Source organism: Dromaius novaehollandiae, chromosome 4 (assembly GCF_036370855.1).
Source record: "Dromaius novaehollandiae isolate bDroNov1 chromosome 4, bDroNov1.hap1, whole genome shotgun sequence".
In the NCBI taxonomy this organism is placed as follows: domain Eukaryota; kingdom Metazoa; phylum Chordata; class Aves; order Casuariiformes; family Dromaiidae; genus Dromaius; species Dromaius novaehollandiae.
Window position 1 is genome coordinate 43,216,857 of NC_088101.1, and position 24,309 is coordinate 43,241,165.

General features: G+C 37.1%; 1 long non-coding RNA gene across 1 annotated transcript; it reads left to right on the forward strand.

Annotated features, from left to right (window-relative positions):
- Window positions 1–702: 702 nt before the first annotated feature.
- On the forward strand, window positions 703–21,356 carry LOC135328389 (uncharacterized). Its single transcript, XR_010389221.1, has 3 exons — window positions 703–735; window positions 13,267–13,820; window positions 21,281–21,356. It is a non-coding gene; the product is annotated as an uncharacterized LOC135328389 (long non-coding RNA).
- The last annotated feature ends 2,953 nt before the right edge of the window (window positions 21,357–24,309 follow it).

A 24,309-nucleotide genomic window follows, 5' to 3' on the forward strand; every position in this document is an offset into this window, starting at 1 on the left:
AAAGCGTGGGCAGAAGACTGGACTTCCTGCTGAGGACATAGCATTAAACGGCAGCCCTCACTGGTAGCTATCAGAACAAATCACAGCTGGGCAGATATTGAAACACTGCTAGGTATAATGCAGCATTTCTAGAAAGCTTCATAACAATTCATTTACGGATTCAGCCTTTCTGACGGCAACATTTATTTTATCTTGGACTATTCAAATTATTTTTTATTATTTATTTGGTTAGGTATTTAAGCCTTTCTAACCATGCATTGTTTGTGAGAACGCTTGACTGGAGTGCCCTGAGTGTTTAATACTGATTCAAGGCATATCAATAATATCACTTTCTCTTAAGACCTAGGAAATCTATTGCACTGGTATCTAGATGCAATGACCCTTGCCTGGATTTGCAAAGCAATATGTTTTTGCAACTAGCATGTTTTTTAAAAAGCTGTATTAAGGCTTTTTTTCCCCTCTATCTCTATTTAGGAAAGGGAATACCTTTTTTCTGAATGACCCCCAAATTGAGATTTATTGTGATGTAAGAAGATAATGAGGTCCATCTATTAGGATGTACCGTTAGGATACAGTGAGTGAGGCCCTCACAACAAAAGGCCACTGAGGCAATTTACCTAACCAGCCTCCTTTCTGGATGCCCTTAGCTCATGGTCTCCACCAGAAGCCCTAATTTTTTTCTCTGTGGGGTTTTCTCTTTTTCAGATCCCTCCTGGGATGGTCCAGATATGTCAGGTAAGTGCTCTTCAGTACTTCTTTTGAATAGAGAAAATTGCATTGACCACTAATGTATATTCTTTGAGTTGGTGTAGTTCAGTTGATGTAGTCACATAGCCAATTTCTTCGTATTTACTGTGGACTAAGAGCGAATGCAAGTACAACAGTAGTGGATTAACAGGCTTGTTCAATCTTGTTCAGTCATAGGAATGTGATTATATGCTTGATAGATGCCTCAGCTCAGCCAAGAGCATAATGCCGCTTGGCATGTACACCAGCAAAACCTGAGGGGCCTAAACTGTGCCTTGCAACAAACGTGTCGGCAGTTATGGATGCACAGGTTCTCAAGCAGCAGGTTTTTTATGAATCATCCTGTGTGAGAAAGTTCTTAAGATCCACGTAAAATCAAACATAAGTGTTCAAGCATTGTATTTACCCTATCTAATACAGATACCCCAAAGTATGTGAGCATCTGACTTAGTAGGATTATTCTGAGTCTCTATACAGTCAGTGATCACTTGAGAGTAAATGAGATATCTAACACTCAGGACTGTAGATGCAGGTGTGCTATAAAAGAAGTGGCAGCTTGTAGGCTGTGTGTCTGGTACTGGGTATACAGTGCTGACTGCATTATACGACTGGCTGCAAAGCTGGTCATATAGTTTTGCTGGGGCTAACCGGTTAAATCCACTGCCAGGATATACAAATAAGGGATTTGTGTACCCATCTCATATATAAATCATGAAAGGGGAGAAAACACATCTACTACAATAATCCCAACATAAAATACAATCAACTGGTACTTCTAGAAAATCCTAGGTGAGATGTTTAATGGCAGCAATAAAAGCTGGAATCAAGCTCAGAAAGCTGAAGGATAGCTGTTATTGGGTACATACATTAGGAACTGCTAATTGCAGATTGACTCTGCTATGCACATTCAACTGTTTACTTTCCCCCAGTGGAATAAATAAATAAATAAATAAGGATTTTAGGAAACATATAAATTTCAGAGAGCAACATCTGTAAAGAAATAAAAAGCTTCTCATTACCAAGGTCTCTTTGATTTTCTATGTGGCTTAATAGGAATACCAAAATCACTAAAGAAAAATGTAAGCTGGGCTATTTGTTCAGAATAACACAACAACATTTTGCCTTCTTAGAGAAATGGCTTGTTGTGAAGACTGTTGCTTTCAGAAATATGTTGCCTATTCTGTAGTAATGTAAAAGAACACATAATGTCATCTCAGCTAAAGCATTTATTAAATTACTAGTACATGCATTGAAGTAAAGAAATAATAAAACCTGTGTAAAAAAAGCTTTATAAAAAAAAGTATTTAAAAGAGAGTCAGGATGATATAATGCAAAACAGAAAAAAGCAAGAATATGGTAAGTTGTTGGAAACAGCATAATCTAGCCTGAAAGTATATTTTCATGTGTATGAACACCTCTGGAAAGTCAGAAGACATTTTCTTCTACCTATGAGTGATAAGGCAAACGTTATACGCAAAAATGTTGATTCCTTTCTATATGCTAATGTAGTGCCATTGTATACAAAGCAGATAAATGTGACTTTGTATTACTTCCTTACTTATGGTTATAGAGTAGAACTCATGGCTTAACCTAAATTAAACTTGGAAATAGGCAGGCTGCCTAGCTTTAATGTTTAAGATAAATTTAGGTATAGCTTCAGTTCAGGAGAGCCATTTAGACCACCTACCATCCTTTATCACTTACCAGGGAAACACCTAAAACCTAGAATTGTCCCTATTTTAGGATGCGTGTTTCCTGAAGTGCCTGAGAATAAAGTATGTCTGTACACTTGTTTATGTGTTTGACCAGCTAGACACTCAGATCACACCTAACCTCCATTACAATACAGAGACGTGGCTCCTGAACTGTCAAAGTCTTCAGAGGGAATCAGTCACCAGGGCTTCTCAGATTGGGCACTTCACCAAGCAAACACAGGTGGAGATGTCAAAGTTTAGAATTATGTGCAAAAGAAAAAAGGTTGCTGTTATAAAGCAATTTAGAAATTATAGCATATCACTGGGAAGTGTTATTTGGATTTTAGGCCTCCTCTGCTTGAGTGTGCTCCTTGTGCTCCCAAGAATGCTGTGATCCCCAAGCTGCTATGAGATGCTCTTCAATGCCACTGTTGAACCTGCACCATCAAGCAGCAAGAACTAGATTCTTAAAGCAAGAGAAAAGATAGAGAAGAGAAAGAGTCTGGGGAAAAAGAGAACTCCCCTGGGAATGGGAAATAAGGTTTTCTCATTCCTGTTTAGTGTTAATGCATTCTGCTGATTTATTTAATTTGCTAGTGAGCAAGCGAGTGGTTATGTGAGAGGGAAGAAGGCTTCCTTGTAATATCCAGGATTGAAAGGTAATCTCAGAGTTAATTGATTCTAACAAAATTTCCCCAAGCTGATCTTTGCTGAGTTTTCTTTTTGCTTAAAATTAAGCCAATTTTATACAGTTGTGTAAATTGCAGAATAGGAGTAGGAGGAGGGCTGTGTTGATTACCCCATGGGGAGCACGAAAGTTGTCAAAGAGGCTCCATCTAAAAGAGAACTGCCCTGTCATCTACCTGGTTGTTGCAGGGCTGCAAAGACCATCAGCTGCATTTTTGTATAGGAACTTCCCCCGCTGCATGCAGAAAGGTTGTGCAGAAGACCTGTGGCCACTGCTGTGCAGCTGGTGCATCCCTCCATTCCACACACTGCACATGCTGTTCTCAGAAATGACACAGTTTTGTCCTAAGCCTATTTATTTAGCCTGAAATGTTCAAAGGTTTATCAAGAAATTATAGTGCAATTCAGTTAATTCAATGCACAGTAATATAAATCTTATCTTAAAGTGCTAATCTTATCTAATTTGATATCCTAGAAGGATGATACCCACACTATCAATATCAAAACCATTGAACTGTTAACATAGCACTTAATGCTAGCTGCACCTTAAATGATCATCTACAGCATGTGTCAGGGCAACTTGATTAAGTCCGGTGTTAAAAGGCTAAATCTAAAGGATTTTAACTAGAGAATGGCAGTTAAGATTCTATTTCAGTTTATGCTTAAATATATCAGTAATATCAGTATCAGACCGTTCACATTTAAGCCCTGATCTCATGAACACTTGCACTTGATTATGGAGTTTATATTTAAATGCATTTTAAAATGGTTTTTTTTTTTCTTTTTTTTGTTTGTTAGGGAAGGTACTTTGGCTGAGATTTGTTACTGTATTAACCTACTGGAGACTGATGGTAGCTGCCTTCAAACATATCTTTATTATGTATATAATTTTTGACCTTTTTAAAATGTTGGTAAATGTGATAGCTACTCTTCACTCTGGTGACACAGTAGAAGCAAATGAAGTCAGGAGATAACACCAGAAGTGCCTGCCAGGACTACAGGTCTATATTCAGACTTTCTACTCAAAATGCCTAACTTATGATTTTTGACCCCTTAATAATAACTATATGGCTTGGCAGAATAATTATTAACTGGGAACTTAATCTCTCAAACAGTCAATGGAGAAGAAGGCAGATGCCTTCAAAGAGTAACCTATAAGGCTTAAAAGGAGCACTCTTGTCTCCACTTATTGCAAAAGGTGTCTGGATCCCCTGTATGTCTTGGTTAAGTTTTTCATGCTTTGCAGGGAGCAGACAAGCTTCAGTAATAAGGAATAGCGCAGATATCACAGCTGTGCCTGAAGCACTGCTAGATGCCTTTGTCTAGATTTCAGAACATAGATTCAATTTCTGAGAGCAATAGATATAGTTTAGCCCAGCATCCTACTGATTAGAGAAGTTATCGTAGAAGACCTGTATGCGAGGTGCTCCTCAGCTTGAAGGTCTGTGGGACCCACAGCAACTATTTTCTAGAATTTCTCAGTAACTGAGCTTGGAATACTTTCAGAAGCTAGACCAGCATGAAGAGATGTGGAAAGACATATAAGATTCTATCTGCTGATGACAGTCTGATAACTTTTACAAATTTGTGGGTCATGTATTCTGTTCCCGATGCTGTATGTATAAAGCTACTGAGGCTTTAACATTAAATGACAAAGCCAATGACCATGCCAGACTGTGTGTGCGTGCATGCGTGTGTGTGAGCATGCATGCGTGCACCTGCCAGGAGAGGGGAAGGGGAAAGATGGCATTATGATGGAGTTAAACTCCATGCTGTGAATCATGTTGGCCTGAATATGACCAGTAGACACTTGTGCAGAATTTCAACACATCCCTACCTGCCCCTCAGCTACAGGGGAGATTAAATTTGTACATCTTTTCCAAGGCCTTATAAGCAAAAGCTTGCAAGTGTGTAGGGAACCTCGCCATCCAACACAGATGCAGTAAATGCATTTAGATGACTGACAGGTCTGATATGACTGGGCAGTAGATGGTCTAAGCTACTGCGTTAAGCTTAGGAGACAAACACCTGTAATTCAAGTGCAATGCTGATCATTCCTTTTTTGCTGGGGAGTCTCTTGGAGTTGATGGTGAACACAGATATTGGGATATCTGTTGGTTGGTTCAAAAGGATGGGAGTAAAAGAAAAAATGCCAGGAAAGGAGAAAGCACACAGAAAGACAAAGATGCAGAAGTAAAGTCCTGGAAAGGCCTCACAAAAGCTCTTTGCTTTGGAAGTCAGTTTTGGAAATTGGGAACAATAAAATCAGACTTTGCATATAATATTTGTAAACAAACAAATATTGAAATAACAATATTGAATCTTACTTTCAGCATCTCCTTGTAATAGAACCCACCCCTCCCCCCCAACCCCTCAAACACCAAATAAACCAGAGATGACCTAAACTTGTTGTTAGTCCCCCTTTAAGTATTTAAAGATACATAAGGTTTGGGCTAGTATCTTCAAAGCCCATTAAACATGACTTTTGTCTGTTATTGCTCTCAGCATCCAAGAGGCAACTAGCTGAAGTTACTTTTTGCGTGGAAAGGAGAACTGGGGGGGAAAGTGCCAGGAATCACTGTCTTTGTAAGTTGGAAAACTGACTGAAACACCTGTAAGTGTTGGTGTTTATCCTTAACCAGAAGCAATGCCTGGGGCAAAGGAGCTCTCATGTGGGACAAACAGATAGATAAGTCTAGAAGTAAGATTTGAGTGGGGCCATATGGAAAGGGATTTCAGCTAGGTACCTACTGAACTTCAGAGCCATCAGCCTTAGCATACTCAGCTTCATTGTCTGCAGACTGCTCCTCTTCCTGTCATGCAAGAGTTTGCTATTACAATATTAAATGGCTCATATAACATCCATCACAACAAGTAGGTCTGTCCTCATTTCTTTGAAGTTTGTTATATGCATCAGACATGATCTTTACACAATATTATTTCTAGTTCCTATGCATTACTGGAAAGTTTGTGTATTCAAGTTGACTGATGTCTATAAAGTTTAGCTAAAATATATCTAGATGCTTCCTTTTTAGAATTACTAAGATGTATGTTTCAAATATAATTTAAGTAAGTGTTTCATGAATTTTCTTTTCTTGTAGAGCTCAAATTACAAAGAAAACTGTCATAACACCTCTGTTCAGGTAGTTCTCCTGAATAATATTATTTTCACAAAGTTTCTTGTAATACCAAGAAAATATCATTGGAACAGACTATATTCATTACCTGAAAAAGTTATTTCAGTTTCACTCTAAGTTATTTCAGCAACCTGCCAGAAAGCTACAACTGGAATGTCCATGGCTCATGCTCAGATGATGGATTTCAAGGATTATCTCGTGTTGCCAGTTGATTTTCCATTAACAGATTGGCAATTGAATTGGGAGATTAATTAATGAATGTAAAATCTTTCCCATTTTTCAGGAAGTGTGGGGAAGGAGAAAGGTTGTAAGAGTGAAAAGAAATAATATATTTGTGTTGGACTGATAGTTAAAGCTAAGCTTGAAGTCTAACAGTTAGGCAGCACTACATGGCAGGAAAATGTCTCTGTCACAGTGACAGAGGACCCTCCACAGCAATGCTGATCTGATCCCTTTGACAGCATGGTAGGTAGTGTTACAACAGACTCTGCGCTAGCCTGCCAGGAGATGATGTGTACCTCTTTGAGCATTGTGCCCTGCTCATGCCAGACGTGTTGGCTGGGTTGGTTCATTAGCTAGGCAGCCCTCCTGGTACATTCCTCTGTGTTACAGATATAGCCACTTTATTTGCTCATGCAGTAGATTTGCAGAAATAGTTCCTCTGCTGATTTGTTCCAAGTATGTACAGTGGTGGAGCAGGAGGCAGAAGCTTGGATTATAAAGCTGGGAAAAGATCCACAATTCTGGCAATTAGCAGTAATTGTGATAGCTATAACACATTTGTATCACACTGGTTTCAAAAGGCAGTTCTTTGGCTCTTGAGTACCTTTAAGTACAGATTTAAGGAAGTAACATTCCTCTGCCCTTGTCCCTTTTCAGCAATAGAACAGTATATGGAAGATGCAAACAAACCACACTAGGGGGGAGAACATTTCTCCAGAGAACTGCCCATAGCTCCCTCCTGTGTTTGTGGAAATTGACAGAAAAACATATGGGCACAGTTTTTAGGGATTCTGGGTTGCTGTGGATTCTTGCAGAAGGAGCTGGAACTCAGAGATACATTTTTTTCCCCCTTGGCCCTGAGCTTCATCTTCTGTATTGTATGTATTATAAAGGACCCTTAGGATCTATTTTAGCACTTTGCAAATGTCATGAGGCAAAATGGTGTCAAACTTACTGGATAAGCTATAAGAGCACTCAGAGGAACCAGGCACTGAGTTATAAACTTGGTACAGCAAATAATAGGGCTTGCTTAGCTGACAATATCTTGCATTTATTTGTAGCTAGCCAGAGTCTTATGTTACCGATGCATTGAATAAATATATTATTGAGTACCATTGCCTTTTAATTAATTTTTCTATCTGTGGCATCTAACAGTTTGCATAAATCGTAAATATATAATGAAAGTTAAAATCTTCAGTATCTGTAATTAGTCGTTTACATATAATATATTGTTTAACATGCATGACTCTTCTTTGATTAACTTGTTAAACATATTTGGTTTACCAGCATTTTACAAAGGCCGAATTCTGTTAAATTTTCTTCTAATAGCACTCTCTAATAATGCTGTCATAGTCAGTATGATTACTTGTGAAGATGCAACTAAAGTAGAATACTTACTTTATATATTTAGAGAAATATCATTATGTTTGCATAATTTATAACCCTGGAAATCCAGATAATGGTGATTTATATCTGAATTATTCAATTGTTTAATCCATGTTTGATACTCTGAAGAATTATTCTATCCAATCCATTAACTCACTTTCAGTGTTCAAATTTATTTTTCTTCACTTATTGGTTCTTCCTTTATAACTTATTAGAAATGGAGCTTTTAAATACAGATAGGCATTTCATGTGTATTGAAAACTAGAGGGGAAAACTTGCAACCATTATTTATGAGGATTGTTAATACTTTCTTCTTCATGATTTCTCATATTTGCATAATTATTCACCCTCCTCCTAAAAGATGATTGTACTTTGATGTTGTTGTGTCTCCTTTCTGTTTGTTGAGGGCTTGGAGGAAGTTTAGGAGGTTAGAATTTAAAGACATATTTCTTTAGCAATAGATGTTTCTTATTGGTATCATGTCAATATAAAAATTTGCTAGTAAGATCTTACAAGGCAAATTTACCTGGACCACAACCATGTCCAACGATCACAGTTAAAAAACCTTTGGCGACACAGTGTCACTGTTTTCCACATGCAAGTTTAATTTTCAAGTTAGAATTAGTAAGGGGGGGATGCAATGGCAAAGTATTGTGTAAGGATATAACTAAACAGCTTACTATGAAAACAAATGAAATAAAATGAAGGCCAATTTCACAGAAAGGGAATAAATTTCAAGAGCATTTTGTTGTTGCCAGGATATAAAGTGTTAAAACTGTAATGCTGTGAACACACAAAGTCTCTGATAGAAACTGAACTCAAGAAAGCAACTGAACATCTATGGTAAGGAAAACTGCTCAGGGCAGGGAGCAATTTGTTTCATCCATCTATGATATGATGTCAGCAAGCCAAGAATCCTTCAGTATAATTTTTTCTTCTTTTGCTTTCACTACAGTCCCTCCGATCTGCACAGTTTAGTTTTCTGTTGAGACTAATTTAAAAGTCACTTTTAGGACAAACATCACTTCCTTTTCTTGGTGAATAATAAAAGTCTCCTCATTAAACTCTTCAAAGAATAATTTTTGAGAATTAAGGCTCCAAGAAATCTTTAGCAGATAAAACTTACAATAAGTGATCAAAGATTGATTCAATCTACATTTAACTTTGGCAGCTTGTTAACCAAGATGGTAGTATATACTCTTTCAGGCTGAATGAGAAATGCTTTGATTGTGGCAAGAAAGCAAACTCCTGGCATAGAAGCTGAGGAAAACAGATACTTAAACTAAGAGTTGATCCATGTCTATTATTGATGGAGGAGTTATTACCAGTAATAAAAGAGATGAGCCCTGAAGCTGAAAAAGAAATCTGAAGGACTGTTATAGATCTGACATGGAAATTAAGGAAAGAAATATGAAATGTGTGAATAAGTTGCTACTGAAGGGACACGAAACTACGACTTTGGCTTAAAAACACAAAAGGTTCATAGTAATGGAAAAGTGTCAATCCATTTAAAAACTGCTTAGCTTGCATTTGAGAAGGATGTGCACTTGTTTTTGTAAAAGGAGTCTGCTGTATAATATAAACATTCATCTAAAGCTGTTTCTGCAGAATGCCTTATCCCTACAGTTCTTAAAATAGAGGCATTTAAGTTTGCTTAAGTTTTCTTAGAACATTCAAGATAGACAGTTAACAATATGTATGAAAGACAGAGAGACATGAAAAAAGCTCAAATTGCTTAAAATAAGATCAAATTAAAAGACCTTTCTTTTTTCCTCCCTTTCTTCCCCCTCCAGCTGATTTTCTTTCTTCTTCTAAAAAATATCTATCTGGGTTTCTTCTTTGAGAATATCTTACATTTCAGGATACATCTATTAGAGAGCGCTAACCTTTCTAGCCTTCAGCACAGACTACTCCCAGAGCGCACCTCTTGTTGGTGTACCTGTTAGCCTTTATGGACCACCACTCCTTTGAAATTTCCCACAGACTTCAGACAGATCAAGTCTTTCAACTTGAAATTCATCCAGGGGACAGTCTAACTGTTCTTGCTCAGAGTAAACAGCATTTCTTTGTTAGAGCAGGAGCCTGATGCAGGTGCCCAGATATTGGCATCCGATACTGTATGTTCCAGGGTGTCTGATCCAGTCTCTAGCTGGTGCTCCTGAAGGGCACAGGTTTCCCGTAGCTCCTGTGTGAAGTCTACCAGCTCCCTGTGGATGTCTTGGTTACCTCAGACCATTGGATTCAGCACTTCAGAATAATGTTTTTGATTGTTTTGACTGAAACCAGATGTGATGGTAATTGAGCACTTTGGGGGACAGCCGGTTTTGAGTGACTGATTCCCAAGTTATTTTTCCTAAGCATAATATAATTAAGCTGCACATAAATACAACAGAAATCAAACGTTTGCTTTTTTTCTTACTCAAATATCTATATAGCTTCTTATACATGTTCATCATTGTAGTATTAGAGGGTTTTAGTGAATTTGTAACAGCATGGTCAAGCTCCTTCTGTGTTTATTCTCTGTGAACATCTGAATAACTGAGTTTTACTGAAACAGATTTTATGGAAAACAAATTGCAAAGACACATGTTAGAAATATTAATTATAACTGAATATTTAATGTCTATTATCATTTATTCTGGAAATGACTGCATAGTCTCCTAAAATACAGAATATCATCTGTTTTTGCTGGACAGTCACAGATGTATTGTACTTCTTTCACATTTAGAAAGATGATTATTCTGGTTGTTCTGTCTGCGTGCTGTCAAAAATCTCCCTACAACCTGCTAATCTGAAAGAGTAGGGAACTAAAGCAAACTTTGATTTACCTACAAATATTTCATGGACAAAAGCAGAAGGTAGGTTCATCTATTTAAATGTGTCCATTGGAAATTCTTATCAGTGATGCTTGCCTAAGCACTCGCATTTTAGCATGGTCTTACTGGCTGGAGTGAGGTGCAAAGCCACCAATTTTTGTTCAAAGACTGCATCAAACAAGACTGTACATACCTTAGAGAAATGGCCTGCTTCTGTCTGTGGCTTTCCCACTATGGGCAAGTTGACACTGGAATTCAAATAGATTGCTTGGATATTTTGCAGTGCTCATGAGAAGTGCTAACTAGCTTAAACAAGCTAGCTGAGGTAATAACAACAAATTAATTGTGGAATTAATCTCACCTAACTTTAGATATATACTGTGTAGAACTTTATTTCTCAACCAATCAACATAGGCTTTTTTAAAATAAAGAGAACTAGGCACTTGTAGAGTGTAATTCATCTGACATTGTGGACATCTTTGTTAGGGTGAATTCTTCTCTAGAAGTGTCTCCATTAGTTATGAAGGGAAAGTAGATGATTAGACATAGATGTCTACACTGTCAAGGTCTACGTTTGGTCAGATGTCTAAGGATTTACTCCGGCTCACCTACAAGTTTTGCCGATTGTGTTTTAAATTTTAATCTGATATATCTACTTGGCTATTATTATCTCAGCTAACTATTTGAAGGCTAGGTCTGATTGCCGCATGTGCTGCAATAACAATTAGGAGATAGCCAATATGCAGTGTGTGCATAATTGTTCTTCCTTTCTCCTCTCTCCCACATCTCTAAATCAGAACCAGTCAAAAGAGAGACACATACATGATTTTTATGCTTCAAGCAACATTTCATCATGTCACAAGACTAGGTTAAAAATATTCGTACTTCTTTATCCTACTTTGTGTTTTTGGATAATGGGAGATTTAAAATTTTCACATTTTTCTTTTCTTCTGGTGGATTGTAATGTCGTATGTTCCATTTGAATGGAAGTCTTTGGTGAAAGGAAAGGTGGTCATGTTATAAGACTGCAGAAAAAAGATGTAAAAAATAGGAAATTGAAATGGAAAAAAATAAGATTAATACTTTCTATCTGATTTATCCTATAAAATTTATCTTCAGCACATATGCTTACAACAGCATGTAAAAACAAAAGGGCCAGGTTTCTATCTGGTGCAAATCAAGGTAGATGCATTCACATCAGTGAAGATATATCAGAATATACCAGAAAGGTCTGGCCATTGTGAGTAAGTACTCAGACTTTTTGTGGGAACAGTAACAATATGTGAATAGGAAAACAGAACAAAATTTATTAGCCTTAAACTTAGGTTTTTGTAAAGTTTGGGTCTCATTAGGTTTCTGTTGAGGTTGCATAAATTCCCAAGGTAAAAGCTGAGCATATGAAAGATTTTCATAAGCTCTTTCTCTTGTATTTTCATTTGATTTTAATGAAACCCTAAGGTAAAAATGTAGTAGGTTATGATAAGAAAAGACGACATTCAGAACTTGGTGTTCACCTTACGCTGGTTTTGCACTGATGTAGCTCTGTTGTTGTCATTCTGTTCTGATTGTGTTATTGACTTCCTGATCAGTCTGCTGTTGCCTAAGGTTTTTCTTTGATACATGGGGACAACAGGGACTGAAAATGCTTCTTCATATAACAGAGAGTTAAAACGGAAAAATCTCAGAGTCATTGGAAAGAGGAGTGCTTTAGTTAATCTGTCTTTGACACTGTGTTCCTGTAGATAGATGAAAAGATAGTCAAAGACAGACTGAGACTGACAAATAGGCAGAGATCCCTGACTGATATACTACTCTTCTCCCATGCTTAGTTTCCTTTGGGAATTTACCCCAACATTTAAGTGCCTACTCTTTTTAAAAAGTTTTTCCTTAAGTTTAGCTTTCTGATACCCAGTATTTCTCTCTCTATCCCCAGGGACTAGCAAGAAAACAAGAAAAATTGTTTTTGCTGCAGCTTTTTATATATTTGAAAATTATTATCAATCTCCTAAAAGGCATTTTTTTTCTCTCTTAGAGACCTAATAAACCCTTTCTTCAGTGTTTTCTAAGGGTTATATATTTTTATTTCTAATTGTTCTTGTTCCTCTCCTTTGGTCATTGCCTACCTAAACCACATTTAGCTTGAACTGAAGTGCCCTGAATTAGATAACATGTTCCAGTCCAGGCCAGACAGGTACTGAACAGAGAGAAAGATTACTTAGCTATGATGTTTTTCTCTTTATGCCTTAGTATAATTCTACCACTTTGGGCGACAGTTTGACATTGCCAACTCTGTGACTTAGGAGACTTGTTGGTTCTGATATTCTTGAAGGATCTGTATTGCTGGTGTATTGTGGTGATGATACTGAAGGTATCCACTACTTCTGGAGGCTTAAAAGGCTTCTTGGAACTTGGAGTGCATATTCCTGGCAGATCAAGTATCATAACTGCACATAATTCATTTATATAAGGATAGATCTTGAAAGGGTTTAAAATTAGGTAAAATACAGCTTTATCTTTGATGGGACTGGAAAGAAGGAGTAACTCTTTCTTTTTTTTCTTCTTCTTCTTCTCTTTTAGGACCTTTCCTTTACCTTATATGAGGAAGACTGATGTGCTGAAATGGGAAAGGACACATGAGCTGACATTGCTGATTTTTGTACTCTGCTCATGTTTTGGATGAAAAAGGGGTAAGAAAATTGTTGGATGAAAAAGGGATAAGAAAATTATATTCATGTATAGAAGAGGGTTACTCCACTCTAGTTTGCCTCTGCTGCTGATTCATCTACTATGCTTGTCACTGTGCTGTGCTGAAGACAGAAAATACACTTAGATTGCCTCAGAATCATCAGGAAATTTATTTCACAAATTAAAGAACAGATTTATGTGGCATTTTGTAGATTTGGATGTCACATTGGAAAAAAGATTCCACACAAGATACCAATATGAATTTTGGACTTTGGAAAACAAATAAAGAGACAGAACAGCAATGTAAACTAACCCTAAGGGACATTAGATATTCAGCTCTCATAAAAATTCAGCCCTGTTGGACACCTAATTTCCTTACACCTCTCAAGATTCCTTTGGAAGAAGTTCTGGATCTCTGAAAAAGTTTATTTCTGGGATACATCTCTGTAAGTATAACTCTAGGTTATATTTATTTATTCATATTTACTTACTCATATTCATATTTATTTACTCATATTTATTCATTGTTTTACAGGTTGGGGTGAAATTTCTGACCCCATGAAATGACTGAGCAACCCTTTGTGAGAATTCGATGTGGCTTATTAAAAGATCATTTAAGGGAAAAATTAAAAATCAAATAATATTTGTCGAAAATTTATAAGAACTGTTTAACTCTCCTATTCAACAGGCCCCAGTGTGTTGAAAGTATTCCATATTTTTTTGTATAGGAATATCTACCCATTCAAAAGGGGTAGCAAAACAGATTTCAGAGGGTCACTGTTCCCTTGCATAAAATGTGAAGGGACGAACAGGGAGCAGATGGATCCTTTATACTGTACCCTCCCTTAAATGCGATGGTTGCCATATTTCTGTCCTGAATTTCCAGGATAGAATTATGTGCATATCCATTGTGTGATACAGGTACAGTGAACCTAACATGTCTGACTTACTGTGCATTCGGAGGACACCTGGCTAGCACATTCACAATAATTTAGAAGGATCCTGGGTGCATCTAAGTACTGTACTGTAGATGTGACATGCACTTGTAATGTCACCTCTCATCTGTGATCTCCAGAAATCTTGTAATGAAACCAAAACTGCAGTATATCCATAGACACTAGATCATGGACAAAGCTTTCAAATTCTGTTCAGAATTTTTGGATGAGGGGAAAAAATATACATGAAATAGCCTTACTCCTCAGCAAATTATGTACAAACAGGCTTGAGCCTCTACAAAGAAGGACATGATGTATTATTGGCACAAGGTGTAGTATTGTAATTTTTCCTGGAAGTTTTCCAGTCAGAAATTTTGCCTGCATGATTTTAAAAGTTCAGTTTCATAAATACTTCTACATATGTCTTTGCAATAGAGATTTTCCACACAAGTTTGTGCTAGTAAAAAAATCCTTCATTCACATAAACATTGTCATGAAGCTGGAGAGGAAGTTAGTAATGGCATGTGAGAAAATATTAATAAACAGCAAATATTCTTACCTATATTTAGCATAGCTAATTACTTATTATACATTAGACATTGTTCAGTTCTAATATTCATTATCCTTTTAGCTTTCCTATGTAGTTCACAGCAGCTTGTAAACCACTGAATCTTACAAAAAAGAATGCATTTAAAATGTGGTCTCAGATTAGTCAGAAAATAGAGGGAAGCAAAACAATTCATATCTCTTGAATTTTGTTACTTGTATTTGTGTCTTTTGAAATAGCTCACTTTCAATATTAGGCTTTCTTTTACCTATCAATGAAAACTATGAGCTGGATGAAAGGACTAAATGGAGAAAAAGGTTAAAGTTTTGTTTTTCCTGTTTTATCATTAAAATATTGAACAGCACAATAACCCTAAAATTGCTTATACTTTTAACAAAACCAACACTTGTCACTAAAATAGTGCATAAATTGCAATTAATTTTAATGCAGACTTGTATACACCTGATGCCCTGGTTAAAGAGCTCTTAATTCAGAGGCATTTCAGATCTACAAGTTGGGAGCACAGAGTCTAAACTGTTTTGCACTATTGTGTAGTTCACATGCAGTCAGAAAAATTCCTCTTCAGTTCTGCTGTATTTGGCTTTTTTTTTCTTTTTTGTCCTTTCTTATGGCATTAATGTTTACTTCTTACACTTGTGTACTCAGTAAGGCTATTCTGGGCCACACGTAGACAGCCAGGAGAGCTGCCCAAGCCCCTTGCATCTCTTCACGACTTCCCCTGAGCTGGCTGTAAAGGAAGTGGAGGATTTTCAAAGGGAAAGATCTGTCTTTTGCTTGCAGAATGAGCATCTCGAAATGCAGAACCACCAAAGGAAAAAATGAGACAATAGGCACAAAATACCCTACAAAGTCTCCAATTCTCTAGAGACCCCTTTTTCATTAAGAGCAAATGTTAAGAAAAGCAGCTTCCGTAAGGCAGACACATAACTCTGTTCTGGCAATGGCTTCCTACAGTTATGCTTTTAAAATGATTAGCATTAGAATGGCAAGATTGTTTTTGGCTGTTTCAGAGCTGCCTAATTTAACGGAGGAGATGGACAAAATCAATTTCCATTGCTGGCACCCTCCCTCCGCCTCATGCCTCCCCTCTGGATGCTGACACCTAAACATTGATGCTTGCCATGCCCTACTTCCACAAAGGGGCTGCAGGGGAAGCCAGAGGTGACTGCAGTAAGTAGGGAGGGAATTTAAAAAGTATTAAAGTGGTGAAGCCTAAATGTTTAAAACTTACTAGCCTAAGGGCAAAGGTCAGCTTGTGCTCCACTTTGAAGGGAGAAGGGAAACAAGCAGTACTCGATGTTGCATCAGGAGCCAGCTAGCAAATACTCACCTGGCTATGGCTGGTTATGCAGGCACGTGCAGATTATTCTGGTTGTGATCTCTCAGACTTTCAGAATATTTCTATCCTGTAGTCCGTTTTGCCATGAGGTAGATCTTAGATCAGTTTTGAAAATGACACGGATTTTTCCGCAGGGAACTGGGTGAATACCTTGACAAGACCTTGATCTGAAGCGAACGCAGAGTGCAGTAACTTGGTTAACTTCCATGGGTTCTGGATAAAAGCCTATTGCAGCAAAAGCGAGTGCCAGATGTGTACCTCTGATTTCTAAAAGCACCATACTGCCACATCCCCCATTGCCTTTGCCAGGGTCATGACACTCCATGCCTCAGGAAATCAATTATAAACAGGCATTCAAAAATCAAGGCAATTTCAAGCCACATCTGATTTGGAGAATTTTGGCCTAAATTACCAAGGTATATCTTGGAAAGGCATTTTTGGGCAGGAAGCTGCTATCTGACATTTAAAAAACCCAACATGAAAAAGATATAATGCCTGTGGGGGAAAACATAAATGGTAAGCTGAAAGAAGATTAAAAGTGACTAAGTCATAAAGTCTGTAAGCTAGGAAAAAGAGAAAAGATAAAGCAACAGCTAACTCAATTTGATGCTACAGCTGAAAGTCTGCATTTATGGAGAAGCCCCTTCTGTTGCTTTTATACAGGCTCTTTATTCCCATCAGGTGATGAACAGGGGATGAACAGCTTAGGGAGCTTAGGTTATGGGCATAATAAACGTTCAAAACAACACTTCCACAATACATGCAAATGACAAATGTAAGAGTACATGCCTAAAGAATAATTTATAATCCCTGCATCTGTCAGAACAATATAGCAGCAGCAGCAGCTCATTATGCACAGGAACAAACCCAAATTTGACAGCTTTCTGCTACTGTTTTCAGGAAAAGAAATGTTATCTTGGTATTTCATAGTGAATGCTTTCAATGATACTCCTGCTGGCAAGCTGTCAGGTAGATCATAGCATTTCCATGCATTTCTCTTTCCAAAGAAAGACAAAAACTGCTAAAAATAAACTGACATGGTAGTATTAGTTTTCAAACAGCAATACTCTGCATCTTTTAATGATCACATCTCTAATATCCTGCAAAGGACACAGTTTCCTGCTGTATATACTATTGTTGTTAAAGGAAGAGCCTGGCAACACTGAAATATCAAAACTGCTTAGTGACAATAACTATTGTATCATTTTGTTTTACTACATGGTGAGCAGTGACTAGTTTTTTAGATATTCGAATCCTTGTAGAATCTATGGGAAGCTGTGCAAAATGGCTGGGAAAGCAACATTATGCCTATGCAATATGCAATTCTTGCATAGGCAATAGTTGTCGTGACTCTCTGTGAAGACTTTTAAACTAAAAGGAAACTATATGTTTTAGATAGAAGAGATATTTTAGGAAACACAAATACTGACTGATCAGTACTAAATGACTGTGCTTTAGGTCTGATTATTCTGTCTTATAGGCAGTGCATAATCCCAGGCACAGTTGTGGAGGCATTAGGAAAGGCATTAAGATAATTTGTCCCAGAGGCTCCTAGGCTCATGGTAGCTTACTACTATGTAAAACCAAATAAAACAAAACCACCTAATTTATCCTGAGTGTAAATTCTAAAAATAAAATCATATTGGAATTCTGCTGCTAACCATAAAAACATATAACTAAAGGAAAGGAAAAATTGGGACGCATCATAAAAAGATGCCCAGAAATGTTTAATTTTCAAAGGCAAACACCTGAAGAAAGATATTTATATTTTCTTATACAGCTTTAGCCCTCAGTGAGACAACAGCCTATGGTAAATGTATTGTATATTTTGCAGTTGAAGATCATGTCATAATGCATAAGCACAATGACTAAGGCATAACGATTGTCCCAGGAAGTGTAAATCTGTCATGTCCCAACTTCTGAGCTTCTTCAAGTAAATGGCCTTCATTTAAGCTACTTTTATATGAAGATTATGTAATTTACTAAGAGTTTAATGAAAAACAGTTGAAAAGCTATGGATATGATTTTCCCAATGTAACTAAACTAGAATTAAAAATGTAACTAAACTGTGGAACTGAATTAAGTTTACAAATTTGTAGTATTTGCAGAGGGAAGTGGAACTCTGTGACCTATTTGTTGATGTCCTACTGTTTTTGTGTTGCCATTTACCAACCAAGTTAAAGTGTTCAGGATTAGTTGCTGCTTTTGCAGGAATACATGAGCAGCAGGGCAATTGCAGAAGTTTATGATACAGAAGAAACTAAATGCATTTTCCACTGGGGAGGTGGGGAGAGGAGCTGCTTTGCTAATCTAAAGGTTTTCCCCTATCAAAGTTCAAAAGATTTCTGCAAGCAATACATAAATAGATGTATGAGACCTTCCTGAAAAGCTCACTGCCTTCTTGAAAAGCTCCTCATTTGTTAAACAAAGATTGGCTTTTCAGAATTTCAGTACATTCAACTCTATTTTTTTCTGAATGAAAAATAACAAGAAAATCTTGTTAAAGAAATAGAAAGAGTAAAAAGATACAGTCCTGATCTCCTGATCCATCTCATCTGTGCTTTGCATTTACCTTTGTATTATTCCACACTGTTTTGGCCTGTTCTCTGATATACCTGTTATTCTGTATTTAGTGGCTCAGAAGAGGTAATCATTGCTGATTGTATGGACTGCTGGGTAACAGCAACAATTTTTCCATTTCTTCCCCAGTGAAGGTGACCCTATATGAGGGGCTTGATGGCTGGGGAGGACCAAAGGCAGGCCCTGTCATCTCAGCAGTCTTCACCTGACTGGGCAATATTATATGCGTCCCTGATAAAATAATGGAAATAATGCTAAAGCTCTGTGAAAACAGGGATGGAATTGTTTAAGAGCCAACCTTCAGTTCTAACTTGTGTTTTCCAACAGTGATTCACATCAAAGAATGATTAACTGTGGTTTAATCGTCCAGCCTGTGCTTTGCAACCACTACAAATCCAAAAATCTCTTCTCTTGTACCTTGGGGCCCTGGGAGAAAACAACAGTTCTTGTCAATCAATTATAGAATACTATATCTTTGAAAGGGTTTATGTACAGATTGGAAAATATTCTGTATTATTGATGGCATAAACCTACCAGAAAATTGCAGACACATGCCAGTTCATAAAAATCATCCATGTGTGTTGACATTTTATATTATAATCTGACAAAAAGAAAAGAACGTTTCCTCAGTTCATGATATATTTCCATAACTAATGGTACATGCAATTCATGCTACTGACGGCCTGAATCTAATCTTATATTTTGACTTTAAGTAAGTTACAAAGATTCTAATGGTATTTTTTCTGATTTAGATCTAGTTTTCTCATTACTAGACCTTGCTTCCTTAAAATGTATAGAACCAAAAAAGATGTTTTTTTCATTAAAATAACATCTGTGCAATACTCTAGAGTTGTAACTCAGGCTTCTATGTATTATAGAATCCATTTTTTGTCTGATATACAGGCATAGCTTTTACTAATTCAGGTCTCATTTGTTCCCAAGCCCCTTGGTTTATCTAAGATCTGCCTTTGCTGAAAAATTTTGCTGCAGAATCTTATCTTTGAAGGAGTTAAAAAAAAAAAAAAAAACCTCAACCAAAAATCCATTCTGTGCTCATTTTGACATAAAAAGAATTTTGAAAATGAGAACTGTAGATGAACTACTTTGCCAGTCTTAAATTCTTAAATCTGTATAGAGAGGCCAAAATGTTGTGATTAAGGATGTACATTGTTGCCTTCAGCTGTTTAGCTTTGTAACCTAAGGTTATCGTGTAAATGCCAGTTCTCTTAATTATTCCTGTTAGCTCTCTCAATTTTTCTCTGAACAACGACTTTAAAGTAGTATCTAGAAAGCAATCAATAACAACTCCAAAATTCCTCCCTAGCTTCTCCAACTGGGGAATTTGATATAATTTTACATAAATATGTATAGAATTATATACACATATTTATATTTTATATAAAAGTGTAAAAGATTCAGTTCTGGTTGTTCTGCCCACTGTATTGCATTCTTCTTCAACTCCCCAAACTTGCATCCCACCACTCCCACAGAGGAATGGAATTGCTACTTGTCCAACCCTTACATTCAGCAGGCATAATAACTCGCATACAGTGCCATGTTATCACATCCATAATAGGATCACTGGATTTTATTTAAAGAAAAAAAAAAGATATTTGGGACTTAATAATGTGATAGGGGATATGCGTGTTTCTTCTTACATGGCAAGACAAAATCTCACCTAATATGTAGAATGAAAAAACATTCTAGTGTCTTTTTGATCAGAGGTCTAAATTATGGAAAAGTTTCAGCCAATTAGAGCAATCCTTGCTCTACTTTCCAGACCAGAGTAGGCTTATGCCCAGCTCCCTTGATGCACAGCTAAAGAAACTCAGGTATGTCTGCATTCACTTGTGTGTGCTAACTATTCCTTGAAGTTCCTCTGTGTGGGATTTATAGGTAGGAACCAGGATCATAGCAACTGTTCTCCTCTCTCATACCAAAAATATTCTGGTAGTTCATCATCAGCTGCCAAACCTTCTATGTGCTTTTGCTGCAGGAAAAAATGGTGTAAGGTGGAGACTTTCTGGGGAAGCTCACAAAGTTTTGCTTTGCCAGGAGATACTTATGCATCCTTTGAAGAAGTGGTGGCTCTGAATCTCTCCAGTCTTCTAACCCTGTGAGATTAGAAGTGAGTGAGGTAGGAATGCACTCATCCTTCTCGTGATAGAGCTGACTAGGATATTTAGGACTTAATCTCTAATTTGGTAATTTGGCACCTCATCTGCTAAAAGCTCCTAGCAAACATGCCTCACTTGGCTTGCAGACTGAAAACAACAGCGATTAACGTCACCAGTATCTCTCAGCATTCTTATTTCCCTGGCTTTGTGTAAGACTGCAAGTTCCAGTATAGTGGATATTATTCCTGACAACAACTCCTACATTTGTTTGCATTGTTTAAAGCCACCTGGCTTTCATTTGCTCATCTGTACTTCTCACAGCATAAATAGCACAAATTCTTACACAAGGGGTATTTGTATCTAATAGGTTTGGACTGAACTGTGAGACCGGAGCTGTTGGTTCCTGAAGATGGGGGCTGAGCAAGGATGGAGAAAACTTCCTCTGTAGGAGGTGAGATACCCATGTGGTGGGACATATTCCCTTTCTCCCAGGCACTCCTAACCAGAACCTTGTTTTGGAGGAGGGGGTTAAGAGATATACTGATGCACAACTGTTCTTTCCATCATCCACACACAGGACTATCATTTTCTTCTCCTTTCCATGTCTCTTCTTTCTCTTGTCGCTGAAGTTAAGGTAATCCTTTCCAGGACCCGTCAGTCAATTTAGCATTCATAATGACTGAACTCTTAAGGAGAAAGTAGACTGACTTCACTCACCAGCCAGTCACTCTGAAAATAAAAATCAACAAAATGAGCTTTCTTGTTGATGTACTAAAAGAAGCTACAGTCCGGCCAGCAGAGAGTTTCTATGCTTGGATGCTAAAGGAAACAGAACCTTCCTAATGTGCTGAGTAGCAACAGGAGTTCAATGAGCTGATAATTCTGTAAGCATTTTTACCACTGCACCAAGATGTGGTTGCTATGGAGAGAAGCTGGCTGCTAAAGTGACCATAAAGCAATGTTTATTTGTTTCTTCCTTTGTTTTCTTGAAAGACCTTATGTTTTGCAGTTGTTGAAATTAAAATACTCTGCTTTCACTAAGAAATGAAAAATAGCCCAAAACATCATGAATTCCACTTGAATTAAAGAGAAGAGAAAATAATAATGCTTGCCTTACTGAAAACCTGTGCAGAAAACTACTCACTCATTGTAATTTCCACTGTGTAACTGAACATGTATCTTGTTCCGCATTGTCTCCTAATTTCTCTACCTTTCCTGCTGCCCATTTGATATGATCATTACCTAAAGGTAAAATTATTCTCCCTTTCATCTGCTGATCTGTTTGAACTCCATTTCTCTCAGTACTATTAACTCAATTACTTACATCCAGCTCCTATTGACTGCTGTCAGGAGGCAGCTTCTGATGTAGTGGAAATCTGAGCTAATGTTTTGCTCTCAGTGTATTATCTGAAATATGATGACTATGATGCAGCTATGGTCAGTTTTCTGTTACATGCAATGAAGGTGACTTCACTTTTTGCTATGATATGTAGACCTTTGGAGTCAAGTGGGTTGGAGATACGGAAAAAAATGTTACTGCCTGGAATTCTGACTCAGTGCTCTATTTTCTTTTATTTTTTTGTCGAAATTTCTTTTGCTTAGAGATAAAAATTAGTAGGATTTTCATTTAATGAATGTGCATTTTTATATTAGTAATACTTAATATTTAACATGTGCCTTGGTATGCATAAGAAATTATATTTTTTATAAGCCTCTGCTCACAGGTGGCTATTCGTTCGTATATGACCATTAGAAGGTAATCCTCTAATACCACTGACTTAATTCAGTAGAAAATCTACAGATTTCTGATCCTTCCAATTTTCAGAAGACCCACTTCAGGACACGATAAGACAGTCACCTACCTGCTTGCTTTGTGCTCATGCCATGAAGGAAATCAAATCCAGAAAACAGAAACCATTAAAAATAATAACTTCTACAGTCAAGGGTAAATACCCAGTCTTTCCAGAAGTGTTCCCCTAATGGGTTCTGTGCCCCAATGATATTTTTAAAGATAGAACAACTATATAACCATCTATAACTAAACAGGATTTATTTAGTTAGTTAGTTAGTTAGTTCATTGCCCACTGATTCACCTTGACTGCTCTCAGAGCTGCAGGATGCGAGGGAAGAAATATAACAGATATATACCTATATATCAGGATCTAATGAAGCTATCACACCTGGTACTCAATAGCTGTTGAAAAGACACTATTGCTTGCCTGACTGAAAATGTCCTAGATAAAAGAAGATTCCCAAGGAATCTGTTTCACTGCTTTCCTTTGTTCCCCCACCCCCCCCTTTTTTTTCTTCCTAGAATATTGGTGACATTTGGAAATGTAAATTAAAATCATGGCTTGATTTTGTGGACCAACACTAAGAACTACAGTAGTGTAAGACGGCTGGCTTATGGTGAGTAAAGCCATCCCTAACAAAAAGTACAGGTCTGACTCCATAGTAATGTTTCTTCCATTTGAATGATATGAGGGGCATGAATAGACAGAAATAGTGTATGGATATCGTTCCAGTTTGAATGGTGGTAGAACAGACCAGCTATTTCTTATTAGCTCCACAGTATCGTGAATCTATAGAATCTTCTTTTGGTAATAGGTTGGTTTCCTCTTGGCACTGTGGACTAGACAGCAAGGAGCAAGTTACTTGCAAGTTACAGTGTCCTGCTTGGTCCACTGCTGGAGCTCCAAAACTGAAGCTGCTGCTCTTTGGTGCCTGAAGCTGCTGCTCTTTGGTGCTCTGTTTTCTCCAGTGATTATTAAAGAATTAAAATCCATTTCTGAACAGTGAAAAAATGCACTGCTGTATTGATTTGCCTGTTGTGTTTTAAACAATGCAGCTGCATATTAATCTGAACTGTGAGGGACTGAATCTGTTTTATCTAAAAGCTTTACCATGTAGAATGCATTTTCAGTTTCCGTAGTGGTGGTATACATGCATATATATACATATGTATACATGTATATGTAAAAGTATATAAGTTTTATATGCAGATGCCTGCATTCTGCAATAGATGACTGGAAAGAATATAAATCTTGCTTGTTCTATGTCCCCTTAACAATATAAGTAATATTTGTGTTATGAAACCAGCTGTTAATGTTACACATAAAAGAATAAAATAAAACTATTCCACAAACACAGCATAATCATTTATATCTACATTCACTTCATATAACCCTGATTGCCTATCTTTTCTCATGTTGTATTTTTGATGTTCTTTTTTTTTTTCTCACTTTTCCATTCATTAAGTAGTTTTAGAAAATCTTTTCATGAAGCGGAGGCAAAGGAATACTTGATCTTGTCATCTTTAAACAAAATACTTGAAGGGATTACTGGAATGTATTTAATCCCTTTCATGACTTCACTGTAGGTGCAATAAAAGCAAAC